Source organism: Eriocheir sinensis, chromosome 63 (assembly GCF_024679095.1).
Source record: "Eriocheir sinensis breed Jianghai 21 chromosome 63, ASM2467909v1, whole genome shotgun sequence".
In the NCBI taxonomy this organism is placed as follows: domain Eukaryota; kingdom Metazoa; phylum Arthropoda; class Malacostraca; order Decapoda; family Varunidae; genus Eriocheir; species Eriocheir sinensis.
Window position 1 is genome coordinate 2,415,404 of NC_066571.1, and position 12,540 is coordinate 2,427,943.

The 12,540-nt window shown below is 44.2% G+C and overlaps 1 long non-coding RNA gene across 3 annotated transcripts in view; it reads left to right on the plus strand.

Annotated features, from left to right (window-relative positions):
• LOC126986849 (uncharacterized) overlaps nucleotides 1–12,540 on the plus strand; it is a 17,483-nt gene that overhangs the window by 564 nt on the left and 4,379 nt on the right. For 2 of the 3 annotated variants that reach the window (XR_007739994.1, XR_007739992.1), the window contains exon 2: nucleotides 8,275–8,471. The exons of the other annotated variant lie outside the window; for it this stretch is intronic. This is a non-coding gene — a long non-coding RNA (uncharacterized LOC126986849). The remainder of the gene's footprint in view (nucleotides 1–8,274; nucleotides 8,472–12,540) is intronic. 3 annotated transcript variants of the gene reach the window in all.

The window sequence follows — 12,540 nt, forward strand, 5'->3', positions numbered from 1 at the left end:
TGTAGGTATGTTTGTGGGTCAATGTCAATGTGAGTGTTTGTGATCTTGTACGTAAATGTAAGTCTGTGTGCTTGTCTGCGTATGTGAAGAGGGTCCATGTTTATCTGTTGTTTGATCCGTGTTGTGATGCCAGGCGTTCAAGTGTAATTGTTTGTAATGAATCTAGCCGCCTTGGTGTTGATTTGTTCTAACCTATTAATGTTTCTGTGTGTGTGAGGATCCCACCGTGGAGCAGTACTCCAGTGTTGGTCTCACAAGTGTCATTAGCTATGTGTTTAATGTCAGGTGTGCAGTTATGTAAATTCCTCCTCAGGTACCCCAGGGTTCGGTTGGCTGTGGCACTGATGTGGTCTATGTCAGTGTTGAACTTTAGGTTAGTGGAGAGGTGGACACCAAGATACTTGTGTGTGTGGACTGATTCAAGGTCTGAATAATGGAGAGTGTAAGTGTGATGGATGGGGTTGTGAGCTCTGGTGAATCTTAACAGTTTGCATTTGTCTGGTCGGAAGTGCATTTGCCAGGTGCGCTCCCACCGCTGGAGGGCGTCCAAGTCTTTTGTAGTAGTCTGCAGTCGTCGGCAGACAGTAACAGTGCCAACCCTCACATATGCAACTGAAACGTGGGCCTGGAATGAAAGTCAGAGGTCTAGAGTGCAGGCAGTGGAAATGAGTTATTTGAGGAGTGCTTGTGGTGTGAGTAGAATGGATGGAATGAGTAATGAAAGTGTGTACGAGCGTTTTGGAATGTGTCACAGGGGTGAAGGGAAGAAGTGTGGAGTGGTGGAAGAAGTGAAGCGACAGACTTTAAAGTGGTTTGGCCACATGGAGCGAATGGAGGAGAGTAAGATGACCAGAAGGGTGTATGTGAGTGAGATAGAGGGAGGGAATGCTAGAAAACGACCTCCAGTGAAATGGAGGGATAGGGTGCAAGAGTACGTTAGGGAGAGGGGGGAAAGATCTTTGAGGGACTTTGAGCAGGCAAGGAGGGAGTGTCTAGATAGAGAAAGTTGGAAGCTCTTCTGCCGTGGCCATCCCCTGGTGGGAGCTCCTAGGAGCAGGCGTCGATGAAATGATGATGATGATGATGCAGTCGTCGGTAGTCTTTACTGCCCTAAACAGCAAACTATCGTCGGCAAATAGTCTAGTGGAAGAGTTAGGCGTTGAGAGTGGGAGATGGTAAATGTACAGGAGGAAAAGAAGGTGGCCTTGTGGGGCACTTGAAGAAACAGGGACAGTGCCAGATGAAGATCCGTCAAGAACACGTTGAGTCCGTTTAGTAAGATATGCAGTGATCCAGTGTAGTATAGGTCCTGAAATACCGTAGTATTTCAATTTTAATGTCAGTCTTTTGTGTGGGACTTTGTCGAAGGGTTTGGCAAAATCTAAAATAATGGCGTTAACTTGTTTGATGTCACGTCGGTCAAGTAGCCTCGTGAGTTGCGATTCACATGAGCGTTTGGGTCGAAAGCCGTGTGGAGAGTCAGTAAAGATGTTGTTTGTGTCAAGGTGATTCATTATGTGTTTGTGTATTATGTGTTCGAAAATTTTGTGAGTGAGATGGGGCGATAATTGGCTGGGTCAGTCCGGTCACCTGTCATTAGCAATGGATTAATGTTTGCCAAAAGCCAGTCAGAGGGTAATGAGGTGGATGATAGGGATTGGGTGTATATGTGGTGCGGCAACTATGCCTGATGAACGAGCCTCCATAACCCACTTAGCCAGCGGGGTACCTCTTTGGCCGACTCGGTAAGGAGTGGTTCTTCCGTCACGCTGGTCGCGGGTTCAATCCTAGGCAGCCGGGGAATACCCTCTCCTTGTTGTGATTAATTTCTCGTGTGTTTCGATACACGCAGAGGACGTGTGGGACCGAGAGAATAATGGAGAAAGAGAATAGAAAATCTCGTCATTAAATATGGCCTGCAGGATGGGGGCAAGGATGGGGGCAAAGGATTTTAGGACGAAGGCAGGAATGTTGTCGGGGCCAGTGGATTTAGTTGTGTCGAGTCCTTCCAGTAATTTCTGTATTCCGTTAGTCGTGATGTCAAGGGGGGCTATCGGGAGGAAGGGGCTGTGTGGCATGTTTGGTGTCAGGTTGTGTTCTTGTGTGTATACCGATTGGAAGTGTGTGTTGAGTATTTGTGCTTTGTGTTGTGGGCTGGTTACTAATGTGTTAGTGTTGTCTTTCAGTGATGTAATCGTGTTAGTGTCGTGTTTGCGCATTTTAAGGAATTTAAAAATTTTTTTTTGTTATTTCTTACGTTGTCTGCGAGGTAAGTTGCGATGTGTTTGCGTTCCGCTACTTTTATGTTTTTGGCAAATGTCTTTTGGTGGTTTTTGTAGGCGGTCCAGTTATCTGTTGTGTTGTATGTCTGCGCGCGTCTGTAGAGTCTTTGTTTCTTGCGATGTTGTCTGCGTAGATCCCTGGAAAACAAGGGGAGTGTGTACCTACTAGAAATTGTATTTTTGTGGTATGTGTCTGTTCATAAGAGTCGTGTATGGTGTGTTTCAGGTTGTTCCAGTTGGTGGACAGAAGTCTTGTGTGTGTGTGTGTGTGTGTGTGTGTGTGTGGTATGTGTCTGTTCATAAGAGTCGTGTATGGTGTGTTTCAGGTTGTTCCAGTTGGTGGACAGAAGTCTTGTGTGTGTGTGTGTGTGTGTGTGTGTGTGTGTGTGTGTGTGTGTGTGTGTGTGTGTGGTATGTGTCTGTTCATAAGAGTCGTGTATGGTGTGTTTCAGGTTGTTCCAGTTGGTGGACAGAAGTCTTGTGTGTGTGTGTGTGTGTGTGTGTGTGTGTGTGTGTGTGTGTGTGTGTGTGTGTGTGTGTGTGTGTGTGTTCATAAGAGTCGTGTATGGTGTGTTTCAGGTTGTTCCAGTTGGTGGACAGAAGTCTTGTGTGTGTGTGTGTGTGTGTGTGTGTGTGTGTGTGTGTGTGTGTGTGTGTGTGTGTGTGTGTGTGTGTGTGTGTGTGTGTGTGTGTGTGTGTGTGTGTGTGTGTGTGTGTGTGTGTGGTATGTGTCTGTTCATAAGAGTCGTGTATGGTGTGTTTCAGGTTGTTCCAGTTGGTGGACAGAAGTCTTGTGTGTGTGTGTGTGTGTGTGTGTGTGTGTGTGTGTGTGTGTGTGTGTGTGTGTGTCTGTGTGTCATAAGAGTCGTGTATGGTGTGTTTCAGGTTGTTCCAGTTGGTGGACAGAAGTCTTGTGTGTGTGTGTGTGTGTGTGTGTGTGTGTGTGTGTGTGTGTGTGTGTGTGTGTGTGTGTGTGTGTGTGTGTGTCTGTTCATTGAGTCGTGTATGGTGTGTTTCAGGTTGTTCCAGTTGGTGGACAGAAGTCTTGTGTGTGGGTCTGTCGCAAAAAAGTCAGTGCTGAAAGCAGTAGGTCTTGTTTGATCATGTCTAAGTCAGCCCTTGAATAAAGGAATATCTGTCTGGGTGTCTGTTTATGTCTAATCGGTCGGAGGTCAGCGTCAATAATTAGTATGTCATGGTCACTAAGTCCGCCTCCGTGGTCTAGTGGTCAGCGTGCCTGGCTTCTACTCCCGCGGGCCCGGGTTCGAATCCCGGCCCGGGCAGTCGGCGTGCAGCTCACCTAGCTGTTCATCCTCCCTTTTGGGTTGGTCGATAAATGGGTACCTTGGGAAACCAGGGAAGGTAAACTGTGGTAACCCGGATGTCACACTGGCCCTGTGTACCGGGGTGTGGGCCCCTCCCACCACAGGCTCAAGGGCCAATGTTACGGAGATGAGCACCGAGGCCACGCGCTGCTACAGCGTATGCCCCCAACTTTACCTTACTAAGTCCTGGAACAACCTGAGTGTTTGCTATGTTAAGAATGTTGTTGGTGAGAAAAAGGTCAAGTGTGTGTGCTGTGGTCAAAGGACCACCGTGGCCAGCGGGGCGCGTTACCGTATGTGTTCGTGTTGGCTGGAGTACTGTTTGTGAGTGAAAATGTATTTATGATGTCAACGAATGTGTCGTGTAGTAGGCGTCTGTTTGTGTGGGAATAACGGGGTTGGGGCGTCAGCATCGGGAGGATCAAATGGGGATATTGCAGTCCAGTCAATGTCGGGGAGGTTGAAATCACCTGTGATCCAGATGTGTTTGTCTGCCTGTATGCGTGAAAGAGAAATTTGAAGGTTGTGTAAATAGTCTGCATTAGTAGAAGGCGGTCTGTAAAAAGCAGCAATAAGAAGAGATTTACAGTTGAAGGTTTGTAACTGGACCCAGGGATTTCGCAGTCTGTGTCAAGGGCAGGCCTGTGCTGTCTGTCAGGCGGTCCTTACGAAAAGCGGTCATATACTAAAGGGGAGGAAAAGCTCCTACTGTCACCGCAGGAGTCAACCAAGTCTCACTCAGTCCCTACTATTATGTCGGGGTTATGTGAGGTGATTAGATGGTGTAATTGGGCTATTTTGTTTTTGATACTACGGAAATTAATTGTCAATAGTCGGAGGGAAGTGTGGCCATGACGTGATGGTTGTTGACGTAAAGGGAGAGGTGAAGATGGTGATGATGAAATAGAAGAAACAGAAGGGAGTGAAGAAGTAGAGGAGGGAGGTGAAACGGGAGGCGATGAGCGAAGGAGGAAAAGGAGGACTGCCCAGTCTCTCTCTCTCTCTCTCTCTCTCTCTCTCTCTCTCTCTCTCTCTCTCTCTCTCTCTCTCTCTCTCTCTCTCATAATTGGAAAGTATATGCTGGGTATGGCAGGACTGATTGATAGTTTGTTGTTGGAGGTGTGCAGCAAAGGAGAAGGGAGGAGCCTGCCATCTAACCCCAGGAAATACATACTATGGGTCGTATTTTAAAACATTTCGCCGCCCAAGTTCACATATTTGACAAGGCTTTCGTATGATTTGACGGCATTTCCATCAGTAGTTTCATGACCCTGGTGGTAGTTTGATCCTTCCTCAGTAGCATGAACTTCAAAGAAACACTCATTAGGACCCGATTCATCCATTCTTTGACCTTTAGAAATAGTCAATGTGAGAAGCGAAGGTGCCTTGTGATACCGCCCTATATAGTGTGATGGTACAACTATTAACATGCTTTGTGCTAACGACCGGCATGGCTTCCGTTTTGAGGTGTCCGGGTGTACGCCAGCAGCATCATGTCCACCCATCATATCTCTACTTACCATCGTTGTCTGCACTGACCTTTTAATACATCCCACAACCTCCCTCTCCGTATTCCTATCGCCCCTCTCCTGTGATTTATTTATTTATATATAGTTTACTTGCATTTTCTTTTACCTACTTGCCCTACTTGGATCGTGACCCCCACCCTTACCCCATTCCGACCCCAGCCACCCCAGTAAATGACCACGCCACATGAAAAGCCATTACGGTCGTTACCACAAACCCCCCAGCCATACTTAGCATATACTTTCTATCATATGGCACTGTAGAAACGCAACATGTGCATGGCTGAATTTAAATACTCAAATTCCTTCTCAAATGCCCTTCCTGTCCACTCAAATTCCCTCCCTTTCCACTCAAATTCCCGTCCTTTCCTCCACTCAAATTCCCTTCCTTTCCTCCCCTCAAATTCCCTTCCTTTCCACTCAAATTCCCTTCCTTTCCTCAAATTTTCCTTCCTTTCCACTAAAATTACATCCCTTTCCACTCAAATTCCCATCCTTTCCTCCACTCAAATTCCCTCCCTTTCCTCCTCAAATTCCCTTCCTTTCCACTCAAATTCCCTTCCTTTCCTCCACTCAAATTCCTTCCTTTCCTCAAATTCCTTCCTTTCCTCAAATTCCTTCCTTTCACTCAAATTCCCTTCCTTTCCTCCACTCAAATTCCTTTCCTTTCCACTCAAATTCCCTTCCTTTCCTCCACTCAAATTCCTTCCTTTCCTCAAATTCCTTCCTTTCCTCAAATTCCTTTCCTTTCCACTCAAATTCCCTTCCTTTCCTCCACTCAAATTCCTTCCTTTCCTCCACTCAAATTCCCTTCCTTTCCACTCAAATTCCCTTCCTTTCCACTCAAATTCCTTCCCTTTCCACTCAAATTCCCTTCCTTTCCACTCAAATTCCCTTCCTTTCCACTCAAATTCCCTTCCTTTCCACTCAAATTTCCTTCGTTTCCTCCACTCAAATTCACTTCCATTCCACTCAAATTCACTTCCATTCCACTCAAATTCACTTCCTTTCCACTCAAATTTCCACTCTTCCTTTCCTCCTCAAATTCCTTCCTTTCCACTCAAATTCCCTTCCTTTCCACTCAAATTCCTTCCTTTCCTCCCTCAAATTCCTTCCTTTCCACTCAAATTCCTTCCTTTCCTCCCTCAAATTCCCTTCCTTTCCTCAAATTCCTTCCTTTCCTCCACTCAAATTCCTTCCTTTCCACTCAAATTCCTTCCTTTCCTCCACTCAAATTCCTTCCTTTCCCACTCAAATTCCTTCCTTTCCACTCAAATTCCTTCCTTTCCACTCAAATTCCTTCCTTTCCACTCAAATTCCTTCCTTTCCTTCCTCAAATTCCTTCCTTTCCACTCAAATTCCTTCCTTTCCTCAAATTCCTTCCTTTCCACTCAAATTCCTTCCTTTCCTCAAATTCCTTCCTTTCCACTCAAATTCAAATTCCTTCCTTTCCTCAAATTTTCCTTTCCACTCAAATTCCCTTCCTTTCCCTTCCTTTCACTCAAATTCCCTTCCTTTCCACTCAAATTCCCTTCCTTTCCACTCAAATTCCTTCCTTTCCACTCAAATTCCTTCCTTTCCACTCAAATTCCTTCCTTTCCTTCCTCAAATTCCTTCCTTTCCCACTCAAATTCCTTCCTTTCCACTCAAATTCTCAAATTCCCTTCCTTTCCTCAAATTCCTTCCTTTCCTCAAATTCCTTCCTTTCCCTTCCTTTCCACTCAAATTCCTTCCTTTCCACTCAAATTTTCCTTTCCTCAAATTCCTTCCTTTCACTCAAATTCCTTCCTTTCCTCCTCAAATTCCTTCCTTTCCACTCAAATTCTTCCTTTCCACTCAAATTCCTTCCTTTCCACTCAAATTCCTTCCTTTCACTCAAATTCCTTCCTTTCCTCAAATTCCTTCCTTTCCACTCAAATTCTTCCTACCTTTCCACTCAAATTCCCTTCCTTTCCACTCAAATTCCCTTCCTTTCCACTCAAATTCCCTTCCGTTCCTCCACTCAAATTCTCTTCCTTTCCACTCAAATTCTCTTCCTCTCCACTCAAATTCTCTTGCTTTCCACTCAAATTCCCTTCCTTTTCTCCACTCAAATTCTCTTCCTTTCCTCCACTCAAATTCCCTTCCTTTCCTCCACTCAAATTCCTTCCTTTCCACTCAAATTTTCCTTTCCACTCAAATTCCCTTCCTTTCCTCAAATTCCTTCCTTTCACTCAAATTCCCTTCCTTTCCACTCAAATTTCCTTCCTTTCCACTCAAATTTCCTTCCCTTCCACTCAAATTCTCTTCCTTTCCACTCAAATTCCCTTCCTTTCCACTCAAATTCTCTTCATTTCCACTCAAATTCTTCCTTTCCTCAAATTCCCTTCCTTTCTCAAATTCCTTCAAATTCCCTTCCTTTCCACTCAAATTCCCTTCCTTTCCTCCACTCAAATTCCCTGCCTTTCCACTCAAATTCCCTCCCTTTCCACCTTTTTCCACTTCTCTTCCACCTCTCCACATACTCCTCTTCCACTTCTATCATTGCCGACTACTTTTCCACCTTTCCAGTTGCTTATCTTCTCCAGTTCAATCTTCTCAAAACTCCACTTTCTCTGTAACTCCACTCACCAATCTGTCCCTCTCCACTCATTCCACATACCATCACTCCACCTCCACCCTTCTATATGCCACTTGCTCCACCTCTCTACTGTAATTTCTAGCTGTTCTCTTCCCTTTACCCCCAATACTCCACATAGACCACTTCCTCCACACTCCACTCCACCACGTCCGCCTGCTCCACCTTGTTACAGTCACATTTTCTCTTTAACATGTACGTAAAGTTTCTAGCTGCAGTTTATTTCACAAGTCTAGTTTCTTTCAAGTGCCGTCTACTCCACCTAGTCCACCTACTCCACTATTTCTCTTCGTTTCCACTTTCAATCTGCATCACTTCTCCACTCTACTTCTCATCTTACTCCACTTCTCACTCCACTCTTGTACCATCATATTATACTTACTCTCCACTTTTTCTAATCATAGTCTTTCTCTCCACTTTCAATCTACTCCACTTCTCCACTCTACATTTTTTTTTCAATCCACTCTTCCTCCAGCATATTTACAGCTTGCTCTCCACTTTCTCTAATCATTCTTTCTTTCCAGTTGCAATCTGCACCGCTGTTCCACTTGTTCCGCCCTCCAAATACTCCTTCCTACCTACGGGGCCTTCGTGGTGCAGTGGTTAGCACACTCGGCTCACAACTGAGAGCCCGGGTTCAATTCCCGGGCGGAGTTGAAAAAAATGGGGGGCTTTTCCGATACCCTACGCCCCTGTCCACCCAGCAGTGAATGGGTACCAGGTATTAATTGGGGGTTGTGTCCCGTCTCCTGGGGTCTGTTCCCTTCTCCTATAATTCCTTCCCCTTCTGTCTCTCTCCGGCATATGACCACAGATGTTGTGTCCCGTCTCCTGGGGTCTATTCCCTTCTCCTATAATTCCTTCCCCTTCTGTCTCTCTCCGGCATATGACCACAGATGTTGTGCCCCGTCTCCTGGGGTCTGTTCCCTTCTCCTATAATTCCTTCCCCTTCTGTCTCTCTCCGGCATATGACCACAGATGTTGCGCCGACTAAACCAAACTTTCCTTCCTACCTCTCCACCCTGCCGACTCTTGTTCCATCATCTCCAGGCTACAGTGCACACAGATTAACAGGAAAGTGCCTTGTGTAGTGATTGGCATTGACATAAAAAGGAGGAAATTTTAGGTAACCACATGGGAAGTCTCTATAGTATCCGGCACTTGAGTGGAAGTAACGGATCATTGTGGAGAAAGTAGATTGGTTCGGGCGATTGCAATAACTCTGTGGTGGACTGGCGAACCGGCTCCTGATGTTGGTGGTCATTGAGCGCCACTTCAGTACCCTGCTTCTGGTTTTAGTCCTGGTCCTCATATTAGGCAGGAAGGTCAACTATTTGGGCTCTAGGACCATGGTATTAACCCAGTAGCTGCGGGGATCATGTTTCTTAACCCAGTAGCAGCGACGGGCCAAATTTGTGGCTTTAACGTGTAGCAGCGATGGGCCAAATTTGTGCCATGATATAAACCCCCCAAAATAGATGATACATAATCTGATCACAAATGCTTTGATATATATTATGAAATGGTTTGTGTGAGGGTGATTTTTTCTCATTTTTTTCGATTGGAGGGACCATTAAGAAACATGATCCCCGCTGTTACTGGGTTAAAGGCCCCTCTAAGCAAGAAAAATTAGAAAAATCATCACTCACGCAAAGCATTTCATAAAATATATCAACACATTTGGGATCAGTTTATGCATCATCTATTTTTTGGGGTTTATATCATGGCAAAAATTTGGCCCGTCGCTGGTACAAAGTAAAGCCACAAATTTGGCCCATTGCTGGTACACGGTAAAGCCACAGATTTGGCCCGTCGCTGGTACACAGTAAAGCCACAAATTTGGCCCATCGCTGGTACAAGGTAAAGCCACAAATTTGGCCCATTGCTGGTACACGGTAAAGCCACAAATTTGGCCCATTGCTGGTACACGGTAAAGCCACAAATTTGGCCCGTCGCTGGTACAAAGTAAAGCCACAAATTTGGCCCATCGCTGGTACAAGGTAAAGCCACAAATTTGGCCCGTCGCTGGTACACGGTAAAGCCACAAATTTGGCCCGTCGCTGGTACACAGTAAAGCCACAAACGTCGTTTACACGGTAAAGCCACAAATTTGGCCCGTCGCTGGTACACAGTAAAGCCACAAATTTGGCCCGTCGGTGGTACACGGTAAAGCCACAAATTTGGCCCGTCGCTGGTACACGGTAAAGCCACAAATTTGGCCCGTCGCTGGTACACAGTAAAGCCACAAATTTGGCCCGTCGCTGGTACACGGTAAAGCCACAAATTTGGCCCGTCGCTGGTACACGGTAAAGCCACAAATTTGGCCCATCGCTGCTACCGGGTTAAATGTCTCTAGCTCCCGCTACGACCATTTCCGGAGGCCACAGAGATGGTCAGCCTGGCTCTCATAGGTGTTCTTCCCATTCAAGGTGCAGGGGTTGTGTAAGACTATCACTAGGATCACGAAACTCTCCATGAAAGTCCCAGCAACTTCCATTAAAGGCTTTTCAAAGAGGCAAACTGAGGAGCTGCGAAGATGGGCCTCGATCTCTGCCCGTCTTCCCTCGCTGGACTCCCCAAGCACGCAGACTTTGTGACCTACTTGACAGGACTTCCCCTGATGCAGATTCTTGTCTTCGTCCTGTCCTCAGTGGCTCCTGGTGCAATATACCCCACTGCTTCACTCTATCCACTCGTGACTTGTAACCATTGATATTTAGTCCACTTGTACTCCTTAACCCCTTGAATGTGAACCTCCTACAAGAAGACACCACCAAGCTACAGGAATGGAACAAAAAGTGGCTGCTACAATTCAATGAAGAAAATGAAAAGTCCTGTACCTTGGGAGAGGATATCCAGCATACCAGTACCACTTGGGAAACACTGCACTATCCACCACAGAGGCAGAGAAAGATTTGGGACTATATGTTACCAGGCTACCAGTGAAGGCGAAATCTGTGCCAACCGCAGTGAACGGGTTAACTGTTCTACCTTCCACCTACACCACTACCCCCACTCACTCCAGCTAAAAAATCTTACTGTATGGCTCAATTCACTACTTTTAAAAATAACACCTGTAAAATATGGCGAACAATCCACCAACTTTCTAATCATGACCATAAGAAGAGTTCCACAAATAACATAATCTGTAATGGTAAAACACTCTCTGAACCTTTACAAATTGCACAAGCTTTTAATGAATTTTACACAAATGTTGCGCCTAAAATAGATCACAGTCTACCACCTTCCACCACAGACCCTCTCAGCTTTCTTCAAGGTGACTTTCCTCATTCAATGACAATTCCTATAATTATCCCCCAAGATGTAATTACTGTAATTAATTCCCTTAAAAACAAAAAGTGCAATGTGCATGAAATCCCAGTATCTGTATTAAAAACCAGCAAAAACCAACTTGCAATACCCTTGTCCATACTCTTTAATAATTCTATCAATAATGGTAAATTTCCTCAACTCCTAAAACATGCAACTGTTGTCCCCATCCATAAGAAAGGCCCTAAAGATGAACTAAGTAATTATAGACCAATATCCTTACTAAATGTTTTTTCTAAGATCTTTGAAAAAGTAATGAAAATTTCCTCATAAATTTTCTTGAAACTAAAAACATACTTAATCCAAGTCAGTTTGGTTTTCGTCGTGGTCTAAACACTTTCGATGCCTTGAGAACTTATTCAGAAGAAATCTATAAAACTTTAGATAATAAACAGTCATTATTAAGCATCTTTGTTGACTTCACCAAAGCTTTTGATACAGTCAGACACGATATATTATTACGTAAGTTGTATTACTATGGAATTAGAGGTATTATTCATGAATGGTTTCAGGATTACTTGTCCCACAGAACTCAATCAACCAAATTCCACACTTGTCTATCTGCATCTCTACCTATTCAATACGGTGTTCCACAGGGCAGTGTCTTGGGTCCAATCCTGTTTCTCTTATATATAAATGATATTACTTACATATTTACAAACCTTAAAACAATCCTTTTCGCAGATGACTCAACCTTAAATATTACTGGTGAAAATCCTACTGACATGATACATACAGCAAACACTGACCTACAAACCTTTCATAAATGGTGTCTGAGTAATAGATTAACAGTGAACTTAAACAAAACATTTTATATGCTATTTACTAACAAGTCACCATCAATACTTTCGTCCCTATTTTTTTCCCAAGACATTATAAGCAGAACTAATAAACATACATTATTAGGAATAACGTATGATGATACCATGACCTTCAAGCATCACGTAACAAACCAAATCCTTAAATTATCCAGGCTAGTATCTCTGTTATATCAAATTAAAGAATTAATGCCCATTGATGTTTTGAAAATGTTATATAACGCACATGTCTTACCACACCTGTATTACTGTACGCCTATCTGGTGCAACACCTACCCCACACACCTGTTACCTCTGTTTAGACTTCAAAAGAAAATAATAAGAATTATTACAAACAGTGACTACTTTGCCCACACACAACCTCTCTTTAAAGAAACAAATTCCTTAAAACTTTTTGACATAAATAAGCTACAAATTGGGATTTACATGTATAAAAAGATCAAAGTGAAACCTCCGTGTCCTTACAGCCACAACATACTTATTTCACCCGTACTCATGAAAATTTACGTACACCTGCCCATAATTTAACACTTTTTCAACACTCACTTTCTTATTCAGGACCTAAAACCTGGAATTCTATTCCTAATAATATTAAAGCTCTAAATTCAATACACTCCTTTAAAAAACAATTTAAAAAACATA